A 21,486-nucleotide genomic window follows, 5' to 3' on the forward strand; every position below is an offset into this window, starting at 1 on the left:
AGTCTATATTATGGCTAAATATTGAGGCAAGATATAATAATCATATAATCAAAAAAGATCTTTTAGTTCTGGGCCCTTTTCAGTGCATAAAGTAAGTTAAAACGGTTCATAATTAGATTATATATACTTACAAGTCATGAATAAATATGTATAACTCTAAAAAATGTTAACAAATATGTGTAAGCTATATATGAATCAGTTATAGACTTTTTTGCAGTACCTGAACTAAAGTTGAAACTCTTCATTATTAGTTAATATTTCTAAAGGCTTATAACCTATTAGTGAATATGGATTTAAATTTCATAAGCATGTTAACACATTATCACTCCTTACATACACTCATGTATGATTGGACGTCTCCATACAGTAATTCGTAATTAAGAAACATTAATTGATTATATATAAACCTTTTGACAGTACCTACTCCAAAGTGAACCACATTCACTATTTCTTAAATGCTGTAAATGTTTATCAGCCACTGGCATTTAACACATGTTTACCGGTCATCAGTGAATTCAAACTAGGCCAAGAGTGAAATTAAACAATGACTTTAATTGGCATTTGCTCACCAATTACAAATAAAAAATGAAGCAATTTGCTCAACAATTACAAAAAAGATAGAAATCTATGAAGTCTGTGTCACTGAAAATAAGATTTTGGATACCAAAGACTTTCATTACTTTTTAGCTACATTAGTATCATAACTGTAGTGCAAAGCTAAAGAAGCAAATGTGATACACCAAATGTGTCTTGCTTAATAAACCACATTTGAGCTGGGGGGAAAATTACATGAATTAAATTATATATAAATATATAAATATAAAATATATAAATATATATATTAAAAAGTTTTGGTGAACCACAACTTTAAGGTCTGTAGCACATGATAAAAACATCTACTGGCCTTTCTTAGCAAAATCAAGAAGCTTTTCTTTTTGGGAAAAAGTGCTGGCCAGCTCCTCAAATTTGGGAGGGTCAATAATTGCCAGCTCAGCAATTGGAGCCATAGTCACAATGGTATTCTGGGATACCCCTACGGCCTTGTATGCTGACACGAATGATTTCCTCTTCTTGTAATGATTCAGCACCGCTTTGTATCTCCACATAACCTCATCTGGACCTCGAGCTGAAGTAATAAACAAACACAAAAACATGTCCACAACTGAGTCCATCAGCTAATTATGTTGTGTTAACATATCAAAGAACTACAGCCTAATGATTGTCTTGTCATGACAAAGTGCATTGATTTGAAGTTGGCCTATGCGCTATATAGGAAAAACAAACTTTGTGGACAATGTTTGAAAACTGACTCTTGCGGGACACTTTATTTTGAGTGATCCGTTTTAAATGAAATAAACACTCAACAGACTCTCAGTAACATCAACAACATACCAGTGATGTAGCAGCAGTGAATACATTCAGTAGATTATCAGGAGACTTTTAATTAACTGTGTAAATAAAATTTGTTTATAATCTGCTGAATTCTGTTGTTTTTTCACTTTGTTTGGAGTTCATATCTGTAGATGTGCAACCTGAGGGGTCACTGAACATGTAACAGGTTTAATACAGACCACCTCAACATCCTCGACAAGCTGTTACAGACACACTGACACCATTCTGTACCTGGAGCTTCACTGGATTAGGTTTTGGTCAGGGTTCAGGTTAGGGTTAGGATTAGTGGCAGGGTTAGGGTTTGGTTTGAGGTAATGTTGGGTAAGGTTAGGTGTTGCTTAATGGAAGTATAATATAAAGTCTGCTTTGTAACATAACAATACATCTATTTAATTTAAGTAATGTATCAACAGAACATCTTCAAGATATTTACTTCAGTGTATTCAGATGATTCACTACTGCTGATTCACTGATATGCTGCTGATGTGTTGCTAAAACTCTGGGAAGAGTTAATTAATGATCTACAAATGACCACTCCAAATAAAGGGTTACCAATGTGGTCAGCCAGCTATAGTTCAACATCAGTGCAGCAGCGTAAAATTTTGGGAGAGTCTATTCAACATAAATGATGAACTAACCTAACTTTGTGTAAATAGACCACAATATAGAAATATGTACACATATGCAGTTGTGACTGACGTGTCTTTTTTCTGAATTTATACAAACACTATTTCATTTTATAGTAAATTAGTTTTTGCTAGTTTATGTTTATGAACAGAGACCTACAGATGCAGTTTAACCTCAGATTCACAAATGAGTTTTCCAGTTTAAGGAAAACCCATTTATGAATCTAAATTTAAAGCAAGTTTTTATTAAACTTAAACTTGTAACTAAGTTGCAAATGAATCTTAAACTGAAACTTTGCTTGTTTGTAAAAATTTATTTCAGAGCCACTCAGTTCTACTTAATGGAAACTGTCTGCCTTCACTGTTTTGTGCTTATGCTTTTGTAAAGGGAAGGCCAAAACTAACATTTCAGGGGCTTAGAGACCAGCCGTGTGACATCCTGGCCCCAAACCCGGCCTACTTAGACTAGGCCTTAGTGGGATGGAGTATGTTGAGTTTTAAGGCCCTAGGTCAAAAGGGCAGCGTACAGTGACCCTTTATATTTGCTCAAAAAGGCAATGCTTTTATAGAGGAAAGGCAGAAACTAACATTTCAGGGCCTTACAGACCAGCCGTGTGACATAGAGGCCCCAAACCTGGCCTACTTAGACTAGGCCTTAGGGGGATGGAGTATGTCGAGTTTTAAGGTTGTGTAATTTTTCTAAAAAGCAGTAATATAAAATCTGTTTTTCTCATTTAATTGTGGAAAACAGGTCTTTTACTTTGAAAGGACAAATACTTCATGGCATCACATGACCAGAAATCTTTATTATGATGTTATTACCACACATTCCAAATACCAATTGAAATTGTATTCATTTCCAATATTTGTAAATATCGGGTCGTACATTTTACTGAGTATAAGTTGGATTGGTTTGTTCTTGTTTTCAATAAAAGGATAAAAGGAAATATTTAGAGAAAAAAATACATTTTATGGTGCTTTTTTTTAGTTTTTATTATATCTACCAATAAACCCACTTAATTTAAAAAAAATCATAAATTTCCATTATTTAAGCAATTTCAAACAACAAAAACGCATTAAAACATTTATCATGTATACATAATAATTCACGCAGTAGAGGGTCAAATCAAATATAAAAATGGTCACTAAATTCTCAGAATAGAACTGAGTTCATTATGAAAAGCACTTTTCTCATCATGATGTTCAAGAATTTTATTAGATGGTCATCAGTGCAGTCCTGTTGTGGATCTTCTTCCACGGTCACTCAGAATCTCTCAAACTCCATAACAAGATCTCTCTCAGAGATCCTGGACTCTCAGATCCTGGAATCGATAGTTTCAAGAGGCGTAGAGTAAAAGACAAACTCGCTCATGAGGTTTTTACTCAGAGAGACAGTGATTTAGATCGTAGTTCACCGTCTGTAGATGAACCTACCACTGAAAATGAAGGTTTGATGGAGATTCGAGATGTTTAAATACACATTTTACTGGTTAATCATTACAGTTAAACCAGAACACAAACGGAGCCACAATTGCAGTGAGAAGAGCTTCCGTGTTCGTTGTTTATATTCAGTGTGGAGCTGCAATGAACCAGCAAACACACAACCGTGTCACAACATAGCTGTGTTTGGAGGGAAACTACTAACAGAGAAAAGAGCAGAGCAACTTCCTGCAGAGCGGACAAACGCAACAGCACCATTTTCACTTCGTATTATAAACCAAACAGGAAAGAAGCTTCTACCCACACATCGCTCTTCTTACTCAGACCTGCACTGTCTTTCTGTCTTTAAACACATTGATCTCTTTATCAATATGACGTTTGTGTCTATTAGACTTCATGATGTTCATGATGTTCCTACGTTTCTCCAGGTTTCCACCAAAGTTCAAGCAGCTCAGATGAAGAAAGCTGGAAGATTAATGGTTTAATCTGACTGAGTTTGAGAAAACATGATAATCTTAAACGTGATAGTTTCTGTTTAAACTGGACTCATATTTGATTTAGTAGAAGGTGTTTGAGTTGAACTCTTTATTTTAATGAAGATTTCATCACTAATATCAGCCTTGCTGAGTCACAGATGCAGCACCTGTTACTCACAGTGATGATTTATCTCCATTAAAAATACACTGTGGTTACTCTATTCTGTATAAACTGTTCATTCTGTTCACACTAAAAAGGTCAGTATTGTTTATCAGCAAAATTCATACAGTGTAAATATTCACTGTTTATATTTCTGTTTATATTTTTACATTTAAGTGAATCTATTTCCATAATCTGTTCAGTTTCCTGCTTGTTTGTTTGTTTGTGCTGTGTTTCTACTCAGTCCCTGATCAAGTTAAAGACCCTCGGCACAAATGTCTGGTGGGTTCCTACTTGGCTACCTTTTTTGGGTGGTCAGTGATTTTTTCATGATTTCACAGCAGGTTCTACGAGGCCTGTGCAGCACCACTAACCGCAGTGTTGGTTGGGTCACTGTTATAAATGCATATTTTTTCCAACCAAGACAAAAAATAGCAAGAAAAAATGTACAACATATATAAACACAATAAAGAGAATAGGTTAATGAAACCTAACAACCAATACAACCTTTCCCAATGAAGCAATGCGTCCACTCTTCCCAATGAAGACCACAAATTACAACTGGACAGCTGGAAAACCATCAAGCGCCCTAACTAAATCATACTGCCACCACTGAAAGATTCTTCTTTTTTTTGCAGATCACTACAAACTACCATTAGACGGGGGCTGCGTCCAAAACAGCACATTACTGTTATATATAACATGTCAAAACTAGTGCACTACCAGTCATTAGTCCATTCATTAGTATAGTATATATAGTACAGTAATATGTGGTTTAGGACTGTTACCATCAATTATTCTCACAAATACCTAGTTTGTGTGTATAAATCAACACTGGTGCACTAATATGTCTGTCAGAGAGACGGAAAACACTGCAGACACTGAACTACATCTGTAGCTGTTTCAGTGCAACCGTATTTACAGCAGATCTTATATTACAAACAATACGTGTTGATGTCTCAAACATGCAGCAGCAGGGACTGTCCCAAGCTGAAGAGCTGAACAGCTTGAAGCCGGCACTGTTATTTGATTGGCTGTGATGGAGGGCCTGTTCTCCACCCCCTTCACTATGTTTCCTAGAATCTGCTCTCTGCGGTGCACTCTGCGTAGCGGAAATGCGCCTCCCACTAAAAAAAACTGTGGTTGGAGACACAGCGGTGAATTTTCAGCAACAGAGAGTTTCACAGCATGTTCTCTGAGTCGGACCTGCTGAAAGATTGGAGCTGTGAGAACATCAGCACCTGCTGATGGAGGAAAACGGGGGACAGTCTCAGCAGAGGAGAGGAAGAGTGAGAGAGGAGAGAAAGAAGATGAATGAACAGACTTTAACAGAGTCTAATGAAGATGTGAGAGAAGAGCTGAGAGTCCACAGAGAGAGCCGAGCAGGTGAGTCTAATCAGAGCAGCAGAGCAGAGTTTTCTACTCCTGTACTTTAGACTGCAGTGTTTTTCTGATCTAACTCACCTGATGAACCAGCAGCTCTTCACTCAGCACTTCAGCAGCTCCAAATGAGTCTGATAGAGCAGAAAAGGTCATTCATTATGTTCAGTAATATGAACACATAATGATTATTCACTATTACAGTTCACACACTGAGCTATCAGTGTCTGAGGAGCTCTGATAGAGTAAACTCTGCACTGTGTCTGCTGTGTGTGGGTTACTGAGGAGACTCCGCACCGTGTCTGCTGTGCGTGGGTTACTGAGGAGACTCCGCACTGTGTCTGCTGTGCGTGGGTTACTGAGGAGACTCCGCACTGTGTCTGCTGTGCGTGGGTTACTGAGTAAACTGTGGGTGAGTTGAGATATTAAAGTTTTGCACAGTTTGATCGGAATCTGCAGAAGCAGCTCATGAATGACTGACTGTTTTTTCAGTAACGTTAATTATAAACAGTAGTTTTTAAGAGATGTTGAGCTCCTCAGTGTTGCATCATTTAATATGTGGTTCTATTAAAGATTGATCAGTTAATGCGGAGACTACAGTGAGAACAGTGAGAAGGTGGGAGCTGCAGACCTGATTTTTTTGGGGAAGGGGGGTGAGGGGCGATAATGTAATGCTAATAGTTTAGATATCGCTCAGTCCTATAATGTGATTCATTTCTGAGGCTGATTTGTGTTTCATGCGTCCCAAAAGTCCAGCAGCTCTAGATGAAGATGCTGAAGTGAGTCCTGTAATAAACTGACTGAGAGATAAATTCCTCTCATTACTGTACATTTCTGTAGGCCTGAGATGCTGATTAAACACATCATATAGTTACTGATTTGAGAGGTTATCTCATTAATTTGCTGCCATCATTTTGGTTTTATAACTGTAAAATGGTTTAATCTGTAGATTAGATTGTTGTTGCTGCTCCATCTACAGTCTGCTGGGTTATTAATAGGTTTTAATGTTTATGACCGTCTATAGAGCAAATTCATCCATACAGAATAAACACTTTGTTTATTAATAAGGTATTAAATAATGCTGGGCTGACAGGCTGTAATGTTAAAGTCAGTGTATTCTGTCATTATTCTACACTTACTGGTGGACCTGCTTTACTTTTGTAGACAGTCTATAAAGAAATATCTGAGAAACAGACATTCAGACGATCATATGTGTCTGTGTGACTCTACAGCTCCAGATTACAGCTTAAAGAAACGTCTAATCTGATCTGATGTTGTTCCTCCTCAGACAGAGAGAAAGAAACTGATGAGTGTGATGTGAGGAGAGAGAGAGAGAGCAGTGATAAAAGGAGGAGCAAAAGTCTGAATCGACTCTCTGATTTCAGAGGTGAGTCTTCTGTTCCTCAGTGCTGACCATGTCCAGTCCTGTGAGACTCTGTCCTGCACAGTTTAGTCTTTTCTCTGATCACAAACACCTGATTGACCTCCTGAAGGACTTTATACTGAACTGACGTATTAATAAATGTGTTATAACAGAGAGAACATGAGACTGAATCTGTGCTCTTTTCCATTCATTTCATCCACATCTTCACAAATCTGAGATCTGAGCTCTTCTTACTCAGACCTGCACTGTCTTTCTGTCTTTAATCACATTGATTTCTTTATCAATATGATGTTTGTGTCTATTAGACTTTATGATGTTCATGATGTTCCTACGTTTCTCCAGGTTTCCACCAAAGTTCAAGCAGCTCAGATGAAGAAAGCTGGAAGATTAATGGTTTAATTGTGTTTGAGAAAACTTGTTACTCACAGTGATGATTTATGTCTATTACACTGTCGTTACTCTGTTCTGTATATACTGTTCATTCTGTTCACTGAAACAGTCAGTAGTTTATCAGCAGAATTCAGCGTAAATATTCACTGTTATATTTTATTTTCATTTCTTTTTTTATATTTTTACATTTACTGGATCTGTATTCATAATCCGTAGAAAGTGTTCTTTTATGTGTTTTTCTATTCTTCATTTCTCTGTTTCATTTATTATTATTACAGCAGTCTAATGTGATGCTGCTGCAGAAGTGTGAACGGTCTTTATTGGCCAATAAAATGTTCCGTTTCCTGCTTGTTTGTTTGTCCTGTGTTTCTGTTCAATCAATCTTGTTATTTCTTTAAAATAATCAGCATCAGATTCTTTCTCACAGTAAAGAGGTGGGACTGACCTTGTTAAACAGTGTTAAACAGTGATCAGTCAGTTTCTCTGAACACTGTCAGGAATCCACAGGTTATCAGTGGATAAACTTACGTTATTGGTTTTCTTACTGCACTGTATCAGTACAGCTTCCTGCATGTTCATTACACCCTGCTGACGTCTGAGCAGAATATCTAAGTACAAACGATTTTTTCCATTATGAATAATGTTTAAAATCAAAATTACTTCATTTTTTATTTTTTATAAAAACCCAAATACACAGTTATGACACACTAGATTAATAAAATCGTTTCAGAAGAACGTCAGTCTTTTGTTTTTTTTTTTGTTTGAGTCTGTCTGCTCTTCAGTGTTCGGCTCAGCTGTGTTCTGACCTGCACTGCTGGACTACTGGATGAAACATGATCCTCTTCCTTAAATTCCACTTCAGTGTTTCAACAATCTCAGAAACTAAACAGCAGCAGCTCGTTCACTCAGTTGACCAGCAGATGTCAGTAAAGCATCAGTTTATACAAATGACTGTAGGTTTAAAGAGGTGACAGTGATGTTTGTTGTTCAGTTCCATGATTAAATCACCTTTATCTGCCATTCAAAGAGAAAGCAAACATGTTTTATTGTGTTAAATGAGGTGTTTTGTTCAGTGTGGCTGTAACAGCACAATGTGTTTTGAGTCAAACTCAGCATCTTGATTATCTACAGTGAGGAGTTTAATTTCAATACCTTCCACTGAGTGAAAGATTGAGGCAGTTTGTAGATGCTCAGTCTGTCTTTAACTAACATTGAACTAAATTTCCATTTATCTACAACTGAACCTAAAGTTGAGTGTGATAGATCCCATTAAATCTAAGCCTAAGTCTAACATTCATTTCAACCTAAATCCTACATCTACTCCTAAACACTAAACATGAGAACATAAGTATCTCAAGAAAGTTTGTTGATAATTTAAGTATCTGTAGATCATCTAAATAATGTGGGACCAAACATAGAACTGAAGGAGGGTGTTGTTTCTTTTTGTCATGTGATTTAATTGGCCAGACTGATACAGAATGGAGGTTGGGTCTTTGAAAGGAGATAAAAACAATGAAAAAGGAGAGAAAGAAAGAGGAACTGGACAGAGCTTTGTTGAAATGAATGGAGTGACTTTATTTGTTTATAATCTTTTAAATATGTTTCATGGTTGATTACACAGCTACAAGCATCATATGCTGTTAAACAGAGAATCTGGAGTGTCGCTGTGATGTTTATGATGAATAAAATGAAAGTTATATATGTTACACATTTTATTCATAATTTTATACAAGTTTAATCGAAACAGGAGGAGCCAATCAGCAGGTCAGCTCAGTCACATCACAGATGAGGAAAAAGGCTCTAATGTCTGTTAAAAACACTGATACACAGTTATGAGACACGAGTTAATCAAATCGTTTCATATGAATGTCAGACTTTTGAGGCCTCTTTTCTTTTTTGTGTCAGCTCTCAGACTCCGCCCTCCCTTTAATACATATACAGAGTACAGCATCCACAGTGTGTTTTAAAGACTAATACAAACTGAACCTAACTGTGATTGACAGGTGCTGTATCTATAATATCTAGAATAATCAATACAGACACCTTCCAGTGTGAGGAATGTCGAGACACTCTGACCAGAACATCTTAAGCTTTTACTAACACATTTAGATTTAACCACTAAACATCTACCTCTTTCACTTTGAGCTGCTTGTAACTTCATACATTATTGTACAGCCTAAACAAGACTAATATTCATCAGAGTTCAACATGATGACACCACAAGAATTAACAGGAACAGAACACAACAACTTAGTGTTCAGACGGCAGTATTGGTGAAAAGGTTCCCCCTTAACCTCCTCCTGTAGATCTAAGGTCACTCAGAGCGTGTTTCATCTTGCCTGTACATCAGTGAGTCTCTTTCTGTGCTCCAGAATTCCTGCCTGAACTCTACACTGATCTATTTCCACCCTCACACTGTGGAGGAGCTCTTAGCTTATTCCCTTTCATTTAGACGTTTAGCCAAATACAGATTAATTACTACATTAATACACTAATACAGGAAAACATTAATATTTACATTAGATGTTCTTTCTTACAGGCACTGTATCTTTACATATACATTGTTTAAAGTGTATCCTGTTAAAATGTAGCCCACTGTGTTGTTCACCCTGCCCCACCAAGATATGAACACAGGCTCCTGGATGAGGTTCAGTTTATTCTGTAATGATTGTGACAACAATATGAAGCTTCACTCATAATTTGGTCAGTTTATCTGTTCACAGCTGTACTCACTATTAATAAGATGAGTAAGTAAGTAAGTAAAGTTTATTTATATAGCGCTTTTTACAACAGGTGTTGTCACAAAGCAGCTTTACAGAGAAATCAGCATTACAGAAAGAAATCTGGGTCCGAGCCCCCATGAGCAAACCAGTGGCGACAGTGGCAAGAAAAAACTCCCTAAGAGAAACCGGAAGAAACCTTGAGAGGAACCAAGACTCAGAAGGGGAACCCATCCTCCTCTGGTCGACACCGGATAGTAAACATTGTTAGTACAAAACAGGGAAAACAGGTGGAGCAAATGATTAATTTGATTAGTTTAGTTCATGCAGCAGCAGCAGCAGCATCAGTGGGGTCAGGTTGTGAGGGTGAGGTTGTACAGCGTTGTACAGCATGAAGCTTGATGGTGGTCAAGCCAGTCCAGAGGGCTGGCAGCAGTGGCACCCGATCAAGGCAGAAGAGGCAGCAGCATCAGAACGCACAGGATGGGCAGCTGTTCAACTCGGCGAAGAAAAGAAAGAAAGGAAAAACACACAGAGAGTCAGTTCTGTAATGAGTGACTGACAGAACTTAGAGTCAGTTCTGTAATGAGTGACTGACAGAACTTAGAGTCAGTTCTGTAATGGGTGTCAGTTCTGTAATGGGTGACTGATCACAGATTACAGTGTTAGCAGAGCAGCAGAGACTCTGGCAGGTCTAGAACCGACAGGGAAAACTACTTACCAAAGGCTCGACTATATAAGTAAATTTTTAGCTTAGACTTAAAGACTGAGGCTGTGTCTGAGTCCCGAACATTAACAGTAAGACTATTCCAAAGCTGGGGGGCTTTGTATGAGAAGCTTCTCCCCCCGATGTAACTTTATTAATTCTAGGTACTAATAGTGAGCAGCACCTTGTGATTTAAGTAGGCGTGATGGTTCATAGTGGGAGAGACGTACAGTGAGAAGTTCAGATATTTTATACATCTTATTAATTATATTCCAGCAAACTGCATTCTGCATTAAAATCTACAGTATCCTTGTGAATATGCAGCTCTCCTCCAATTTCAACATCGTGATACAGCAGGCGTGTGTTTTCATCAGACAGGGTTACTGGAGTCACTCTGAAATGAGGGGGGATGCTGACTCATTTGAGGTTCTGTGTAGGGAAACTATGCTCACTTCACACACTTTACATATGAGTAAAGAGCCGATCTTAATACTCAACTAACCACCGGGACACTTAATCTGTATACAGAGGTTATCTCACAGTCTCCTCAGTAACCCACACACAGCAGACACAGTGCGGAGTCTCCTCAGTAACCCACACACAGCAGACACAGTGTGGAGTTTACTCTCACAGAGCTCCTCAGACACTGATAGCTCAGTGTGTGAACTGTAATAGTGAATAATCATTATGTGTTCATATTACTGAACATAATGAATGACCTTTTCTGCTCTAACAGACTCATTTGGAGCTGCTGAAGTGCTGAGTGAAGAGCTGCTGGTTAATCAGGTGAGTTAGATCAGAAAAACACTGCAGTCTAAAGTACAGGAGTAGAAAACTCTGCTCTGCTGCTCTGATTAGACTCACCTGCTCGGCTCTCTCTGTGGACTCTCAGCTCTTCTCTCACACCTTCATTAGACTCTGTTAAAGTCTGTTCATTCGTCTTCTTTCTCTCCTCTCTCATTCTTCCTCTCCTCTGCTGAGACTGTCCCCCGTTTTCCTCCATCATCAGGTGCTGATCTTCTCACACAGCTCTGATCTTCAGCAGGTCCAACTCAGAGAACATGCTGTGAATCTCTGTCTCATTTCCTTGGAGTCAAAACACCACTGAGCTCATATTACACACTGAAACAAAGCTCTTCTCCCACACAGGCTTATATATGAGCAGAGCTCACCGCACTTCAATGCACTTGATGCCGTTCTCCCCTACTGGAGGGGGGTTTGGAGGCGTATTTGGACAGGTTTTGGACGTGTATTTGGACTGGTGTTTGGACGCATATTTGGAGGCTATGTGTTTAATTTTATCCACCTGGGTGTGGCTGAAACACACGAACTCAATAATTAGGACGGGTGTCCCAATACTTTTGCCCATATAGTGTACCTCCCTCAGACTAGAACACGTTTTGTGAGACTTTTAAGGGGTCTGTTCACAGCCCTGCTGTTTTCTTTTGACTCAGAGGTGTCATTACTGCCCACACTTTTCAGGAAACTTTTCACAGAAACAGCAGGCTGGGTGACTGGGACTGATGTCAGCTGACTACCAAGTGTGCTGTGATTGGTAGCTGAATGAAGATTCGCCCTTGAAAAAGCGACAGCCATGAGATGCAGTTCGCCCACGGTGTTTTCACCATGTGGTCCATGGCGGTTTGTAAGGAAGCTGTGTATTTTTAGTGCTGCTCTCTTAATGTTGTTCACCTGGTTGTTTTGGTGCTATAGACCAGTTAGACTTGTGAACTGGAGTGTTGTTTAGCTTTATCTATTTAAGACTTATACCATATTGCCTGTTCCTTGTTACTATACCCCAGAGGTCACAACTATGTAGGGGTAGATGCCATTTATTTTGATACACATTATTTTTCTCCTGTTTTCCCGTTAAGGGAGATAGGCTAGCTCCTGCTGTATTTTCTTTTCATATTTTCTTTTCAATTAGGTGAGGTAGACTCATGGGGGTGGGGGGGGGTGGTGGCTTTAGAGGTTTTTGTTTGTTATTTTGGTGTCAGCCCACCCTGAAGTCAACGCCTTTGTGACTGTTTGTCTTTCTACATAATACAGTCTATTCACTTGGGCATTAAATCAGTGTGCTGGTCTATTTTTTTTTATGTTGCTATCTCTTTTATCCCTAGACTAGTCTAAATACAGTGTGAACAATAAAAGGAGGGTCATAACACCGCTGTTTGTGAAGAGTGGACGCATTGCTTCATTGGGAAACGTTGTATTGGTTGTTGGGTTTCATTAACCTATTCTCTTTAATGCCTGCGTAATCTTGCTATGTCGGGTCACTGATATAAATATGCATTTATATCAGTGACCCGACCAACACTGCGGTTAGTGGTGCTGCACAGGTCTCGTAGAACCTGCTGTGAAATCATGAAAAAATCACTGACCACCCAAAAAAGGTAGCCAGGTAGGAAACCACCAGACATTTGTGCCGAGGGTCTTTAACTTGATCAGGGACTGAGTAGAAACACAACACAAACAAACAAGCAGGAAACTGAACAGATTATGGAAATAGATTCACTTAAATGTAAAAGTATAAAATAGAAGGAACATAAAGCTCTGTGGAAACAGTGAATATTTACACTGTATGAATTTTGCTTATAAACAATACTGACCTTTTCAGTGTGAACAGAATGAACAGTTTATACAGAACAGAGTAAATACAGTGTATTTTTAATGGAGATAAATCATCACTGTGAATGACAGTGTACTGCATCTGTGAGTTCAACTCAAACTCCTTCTACTAAATCAAATATGAGTCCAGTCTGAACAGTCAGATTAAACCATTAATCTTCCAGCTTTCTTCATCTGAGCTGCTTGAACTTTGGTGGAAACCTGGAGAAACGTAGGAACATCATGATCATCATAAAGTCTAATAGACACAAACGTCATATTGATAAAGAAATCAATGTGATTAAAGACAGAAAGACAGTGCAGGTCTGAGTAAGAAGAGCTCAGATCTCAGATTTGTGAAGATGTGGATGAAATGCATGGAAAAGAGCACAGATTCAGTCTCATGTTCTCTCTGTTATAACATATTTATTAACACATCAGTTCAGTTTAAAGTCCTTCAGGAGGTCAATCAGGTGTTTGTGATCAGAGAAAAGACTAAACTGTGCAGGACAGAGTCTCACAGGACTGGACATGGTCAGCACTGAGGAACAGAAGACTCACCTCAGAAATCATTCAGTCGATCCAAACTGGAGCTTCTCCTTATTTCACTGCTCTCTCTCTCTCTCCTCACATCACACTCATCAGTTTCTTTTCCTCTGTCTGAGGAGGAACAACATCAGATCAGATTAGACGTTTCTTTAAGCTGTAATCTGGAGCTGTAGAGTCACACAGACACACGATCGTCTAAATATCTATGATTACCTGAATATCACCTGTATATAAAACAGAACCTAAAACAGAGTCTAATTTTTTTTAACAACCAAAATTTCAAGTAAAAATTCATCAGATATTTCTTTGTGTTGTCTACAAAAGTAAAGCACGTCGACCAGTAAATAAAACACCCCTACAGTAAACATTACAGCCTTACCAACCACAGGTGGTAAAAAAAAATGTTGTAGTGTTTACACCATCAAAAGAGACACGGCTTTTACACGAGTCACGGTGCTTTATTCTCTAGATGTACCGTACATACACACCATATATACACACTGTACACACACACCACACACACACATCATACATACACACCATTCATACACACCGTATATACACACTGTACACACACACCACACACACACATCATACATACACACCATTCATACACACCGTATATACACACTGTACACACACACACCACACACACACATCATACATACACACCATTCATACACACCGTATATACACACTGTACACACACACCACACACACACATCATACATACACACCATTCATACACACCGTATATACACACTGTACACACACACACCACACACACACATCATACATACACACCATTCATACACACCGTATATACACACTGTACACACACACACATCATACATACACACCATTCATACGCAACGTACACACGCAGTGTACATACACACTATTCATACACACCGCACATATGCACCATACAAACAGTTCATACATATGAACTGTATGTATACCATACATACACACCGTACATACGCACCGTATATACACATCGTACATACGCACCGCACATACACACCGTACACACACCGCACATAAGCACCGTACATACACACCATTCATACGCACCGCACATACACACCATTCATACGCACCGTACATACACAACATACGTACACACTGTACACACGCACCGTGCATATGCACCGTACATACGCACCGTACATACGCACCGTACAAACACACCGTACAAACACAACATACGTACACACTGTACACACGCACCATACATACGCACCGTACATACGCACCGTACACACGCACTGTACAAACACAACATACGTACACACTGTACACACGCACCGTGCATATGCACCGTACATACGCACCGTACATACGCACCGTACAAACACACCGTACAAACACAACATACGTACACACTGTACATACGCACCGTACACATGCATCGTACATACGCACCGTTCATACGCACCGCACATACACTGTGCACACACACCGTACACATGCACCGTACACACACACCATACACACGCACCGTATATATGCACCGTACACACGCAACGTACATCCACACCGTATATACGAAGTGTACATAAACACCATACAAACATACCATATATACGCACTGCTCATACACATCGGTTATACGCACCGCACATATGCACCGTAGATACAGTTCATACACACAGTACATAAGCACCGTACATCCAGTTCATACATATGAACTATATGTATATCATACATGCACACCGTACATATGCACAGTATAAATGCACCGCACATACACATTATACACACACACCGTACACACAGTACACACACACACCGTACATACATACCGCACCGTTCATATGCAACGTACATAAGCACCGTTCATATGCATTGCATATACGCACCGCACATACGCACCGCTCATACACACCGCACGCACACATGGTTCACTCGCAACATACATACACAACGTTCATATGCACCGTACATTCACTCCGTTCACACGCAACATGCATAGGCAACATACATAAGCACCATTAATACGCACCACTCATACACACCGCACATACGCACCACACATACGCACCACTCATACACACCGCACATACGCACCACTCATACACACCGCACATACGCACCACACATATGCACCACTCATACACACCGCACATACGCACCACTCATACACACCGCACATACGCACCACTCATACACACCGCACATACGCACCACTCATATGCACCACTCATACACACCGCACATACGCACCACTCATACACACCGCACATACGCACCACACATATGCACCACTCATACACACCGCACATACGCACCACACATATGCACCACTCATACACACCGCACATACGCACCACTCATACGCACCACACATACGCACCACTCATATGCACCACACATACGCACCACTCATACACACCGCACATACGCACCACACATATGCACCACTCATACACACCGCACATACGCACCGCACATACGCACCACTCATACGCACCGCACATACGCACCACTCATACGCACCACTCATACGCACCACACATACGCACCACTCATACACACCGCACATACGCACCACACATACACACCGCACATACACACCGCACATACGCACCACTCATATGCACCACACATACGCACCACTCATACACACCACACATACGCACCACACATACGCACCACTCATACACACCGCACGTACGCACCACACATACGCACCGCACATACGCACCACTCATACGCACCACTCATACGCACCACACATACGCACCACTCATACACACCGCACATACGCACCACTCATACACACCGCACGTACGCACCACACATACGCACCGCACATACGCACCACTCATACGCACCACTCATACGCACCACTCATACGCACCACACATACGCACCACTCATACGCACCACACATACGCACCACTCATACACACCGCACGTACGCACCACACATACGCACCGCACATACGCACCACTCATACGCACCACTCATACGCACCGCACATACGCACCACACATACACACCGCACATACACACCGCACATACGCACCACTCATATGCACCACACATACGCACCACTCATACACACCACACATACGCACCACACATAGGCACCACTCATACACACCGCACGTACGCACCACACATACGCACCACTCATACACACCGCACGTACGCACCACACATACGCACCGCACATACGCACCACTCATACGCACCACTCATACGCACCACTCATACACACCGCACATACGCACCGCACATACGCACCACACATACGCACCACTCATACACACCGCACATACGCACCACACATATGCACCACTCATACACACCGCACATACGCACCACACATACGCACCGCACGTACGCACCACTCATACGCACCACACATACGCACCACTCATACACACCACACATATGCACCACTCATACACACCGCACATACGCACCACTCATACGCACCGCACATACGCACCACTCATACGCACCACACATACGCACCACTCATACACACCACACATACGCACCACACATACGCACCACTCATACACACCACACATACGCACCACACATATGCACCACTCATACACACCGCACATACGCACCACTCATACGCACCGCACATACGCACCACTCATACGCACCACACATACGCACCACTCATACACACCACACATACGCACCACACATACGCACCACTCATACACACCGCACATACGCACCACACATATGCACCACTCATACGCACCACACATACGCACCACTCATACGCACCACACATACGCACCACTCATACGCACCACACATACGCACCACTCATACACACCGCACATACGCACCACTCATACACACCGCACATACGCACCACACATATGCACCACTCATACACACCGCACATACGCACCACACATACGCACCACACATACACACCGCACATACGCACCACACATACGCACCACTCATACACACCGCACATACGCACCACACATACGCACCACACATACACACCGCACATACGCACCACACATACGCACCACTCATACACACCGCACATACGCACCACTCATACGCACCGCACATACGCACCACTCATACGCACCACACATACGCACCACTCATACACACCGCACATACGCACCACTCATACACACCGCACATACGCACCACACATATGCACCACTCATACACACCGCACATACGCACCACACATATGCACCACTCATACACACCGCACATACGCACCGTACACACACCGTTCACACGCAACACACTATGTATGGTGTGTATATGCACTGCATATACACACCATACATACACATCATACATATGTACTGCACATACACACCGTACATAAACTTCATACGCACCATTCTTATGCACCGTTCATATGCAACGTACATAAGCACCATTCATACGCAGTGCACATACGCACTGTACATACACAACATACATATGCGCCGCACATACGCAACGTACATAAATTCCGTTCATATGCACCGTTCATATGCAAAGTACATAAGCACCATTCATACGCACCGCTCATACGCACCACACATAAACTCTGTTCTTATGCACCATTCATAAGCAACGTACATAAGCACCATTCATACGCACCGTACATACACACCGGTCACACACAACATACATATGCAACGTACATAAGCACCTCATACACACGGCACATACGCACCACTCATACACACCGCACATACGCACCGCTTATACACACCGTACATAAACTCCGTTTATACGCACCGTTCATATGCAACGTACATAAGCACCGTTCATACGCACTGCATATACACACCGCTCATACGCATCGCTCATACGAACCGCTCATACGCACCACACATACACATGGTTCACATGCAACATACATACACAACGTACATACGCACCGTTCATGTGCACCGTATTAGAGTTGAAACGGTTACCGGTTTCACGGTAAACCGCCGTAAAATTAATGACGGTTAGTAGTACCGTTTGAACTTTAAAGTATCGTTAAAACCGCGGACGATTACCGCGGTGTGAAAACTCGGAGATTCAGAGATATTTCAGCCTTCTAAGAAGACCAAGTCTGACGTTTGGTCATGTTTTGGGTTTATAACGGTGCAGAAGGAAAGCTAATTGAAGATGACCACCCTGTCTGCAGAACAGGCCGAAAGAAAACAGCGGCGAAAGGGGGCAACACATCAAACCTTACAAGTCATCTTTGCGACCACCACCTGCTACTTGCAAGAATGCAAGGTTAACTTTAACGGAGAAGTCTGTGGGGACTTCGAAATAGAAGAAATGTCATGGTTTGTGTGGTTTAACTTATGCTTATGGTTCGTTAATCATATAAAATGAAGCTTTGAGTACTGTGAATCGAAACTAAAGCTTTTAACACATTTCTGTGGAGCAGAGTCTCCAAAATGAGCTCTGAGTTAACGAGACGCTGCAGAAGTTCAATCTGCACAGCTCCCCTTTCTCGTCTCGCTTGCAGTGTTTACTGTCTGAGAAGAGAATAACACCGTCTCAGATCACTCAGTGTCCCCTACAGAGGGCGCTACTGTTCAAACAAACACGATCATCATTAACCAGCAGTTGAGTTTTAAATAGGGAATTTGTAACCTGTTGTTAATGTTGATTATAGATGACTTAGTCGAACGTTTCCTGCACTCTTTGGGTGAAGAATTTGCTATTCCATGATCCACGAAGTGCACTACATAGGGAGGATAGTGTGCTTTGAGACGGGACCTCGCGAGATTAAACGCTGAGTGCTGCTTTTGGGAAAAGCAGAGTTTCAGAGATTAAACTTTAGGAGTGTTTCTGCTGCAGCTCAGATGCGCGTTAATTTTAAGTTACGTTTGAGTTTTAAAATGCTTTTAGAGAAGCAGCTCCACAGGTGAAGACACGCTGTGTGAGTTCTACACTGTCTGCAGCTCACAGCGCGGTCACGCAATTCCTCTGTGATTTTGGCTGTTTTTCCTGGTGCGCTGTGTTGATTAGAGGTTCAGCGCCACAACGGCACAATAATGCTGCAGCTGCAGTTCGGACAGAAATCCCCCGAGTGCAGCACTTCTTAGAAGTAGTAATTTTCCATTAAGACCCACCTCAGAGTTGGTCCAGCTTTAATTCTCTATGCAGGGAAATCCCTAGTTATTGTAATTAATAATAATAATAATAATAATAATAATAAAGTTACAACAGTATTAATAAGAATAATAACAGTACTAATAATAACAGTAATAATAATACATTTGCTATTCTTTTGTTTACAGAGTATTACAAGTATTGTAAGTAATACAAAAGTAATACTAAAAATGTATTGACCTTATTTTTTTATGTTTATGCAAACAAAAAGTGCATATTGCTTCCAATTCTATTTGTGTTAATATAAAAGTTGGTGAAACGAGTTTCAGTTTGTGTATCAGTATTTATTTTCTTATTTATTTTACTTTTCAACACATTTGAACAATATCGTGATAATACCGATAATCGTGATAATTTTGGTCATGATAATTGTGATATGAAATTTTTATATCGTTTCATCTCTACACCGTACATACACTTTCTCTCTCTCTCTCTCTCTCTCTCTCTCCTGCTCTCTCTCTCTCGCTCTCTGTTCAGAATAGCTTTATTAGCATGACTGTGAGGTACAGTATTGCTAAAGCATCACAACAGTAGAAGTGAACAACAGAAACAATAATGAAAACAGAATAAAAAAACATAAATAATAACCACATGAATTATTATAATCACAGTAAAGTGGGGGTCAGTAAAGTGGGGGTATGGAGGGTGCGGGTGAGTGGAGTGGGGGTATGGAGGGTGGGGGTAAGTGGAGTGGGGGTATTGAGGGTGTGGGTAAGTAGAGTGGGGGTATGTGGGATGGGGGTCAGGAGGGTGGGGGTATGGGGGGGCTGTTACCCACTGTCTCTCAGGCGGTGGCATGTTGTTACGTATTTGGCAGTGAGGGGGGGCTGTGAGCCCCTCTCCAAGGAATATTCGTAATTTCTCCAATTCCGTACATTTTTCAAAATCTGGGATTAATTTGTTGACTTTGTTTGTGTACATTTCTCTTGCCTGTTTGTATTTTTCACAGTGAAGAAGAAGTGCATCTCTGTCTCGACCTCACCTGTCAGACAGTGACCACACCGCCTCTCCTCTCTGGGCAGCCAGGACTTTTTATACCTGCCCTGTTCTATGGCCAGGCTGTGGTCACTGAGTCTGTACTTGGTCAGGATCTGTCTCTGCTTTGTATCTCTGACAGTCAGGAGATACTCTTCCAATTCATACTCCGTTTTTAGGGCCTGATAGAGCTCTAATTTACTCTGAGTGTTCATTTCTTTTCCCCAATATTCCAGATAGTCATTCTTACTGTTTTTGATGGTGTGATTGATGTTTAGTTTGGGCTGTAAAGCAGTGCTGGAGCGAGGCTGCTGTGTGTTAGGATCTGTTAGAGGGTTAATAAGCCTCAGAACCAGCTGACTGAGGGAGCTCTTCTCAGGGTTCAGTTCTTGGGTCTGTAGTGCCTTAAACTGCAGTGTTTCTCTGGGACTCGTCTTCAGGTGCATCTCTTTGTCTCTCTCCTGCTCTCTCTCTCTTTCTCTCTCTCTCTCTCTCTCTCTCTCTCTCTCTCTCCTGCTTGCTCTCTCTCTCTGTCTGCTGCTGGCTCTCTCAAAAAA

The 21,486-nt window shown here is 41.0% G+C and overlaps 1 long non-coding RNA gene across 1 annotated transcript; it reads left to right on the plus strand.

Moving 5' to 3' along the window:
- Positions 1 to 3,060: 3,060 nt before the first annotated feature.
- On the plus strand, positions 3,061 to 7,598 carry LOC118803892. Its single transcript, XR_005006940.1, has 3 exons — positions 3,061 to 5,480; positions 6,763 to 6,861; positions 7,201 to 7,598. It is a non-coding gene; the product is annotated as an uncharacterized LOC118803892 (long non-coding RNA).
- The last annotated feature ends 13,888 nt before the right edge of the window (positions 7,599 to 21,486 follow it).

The sequence above is a fragment of the Colossoma macropomum genome, unplaced genomic scaffold, assembly GCF_904425465.1.
Source record: "Colossoma macropomum unplaced genomic scaffold, Colossoma_macropomum, whole genome shotgun sequence".
Taxonomy (NCBI): Eukaryota; Metazoa; Chordata; class Actinopteri; order Characiformes; family Serrasalmidae; genus Colossoma; species Colossoma macropomum.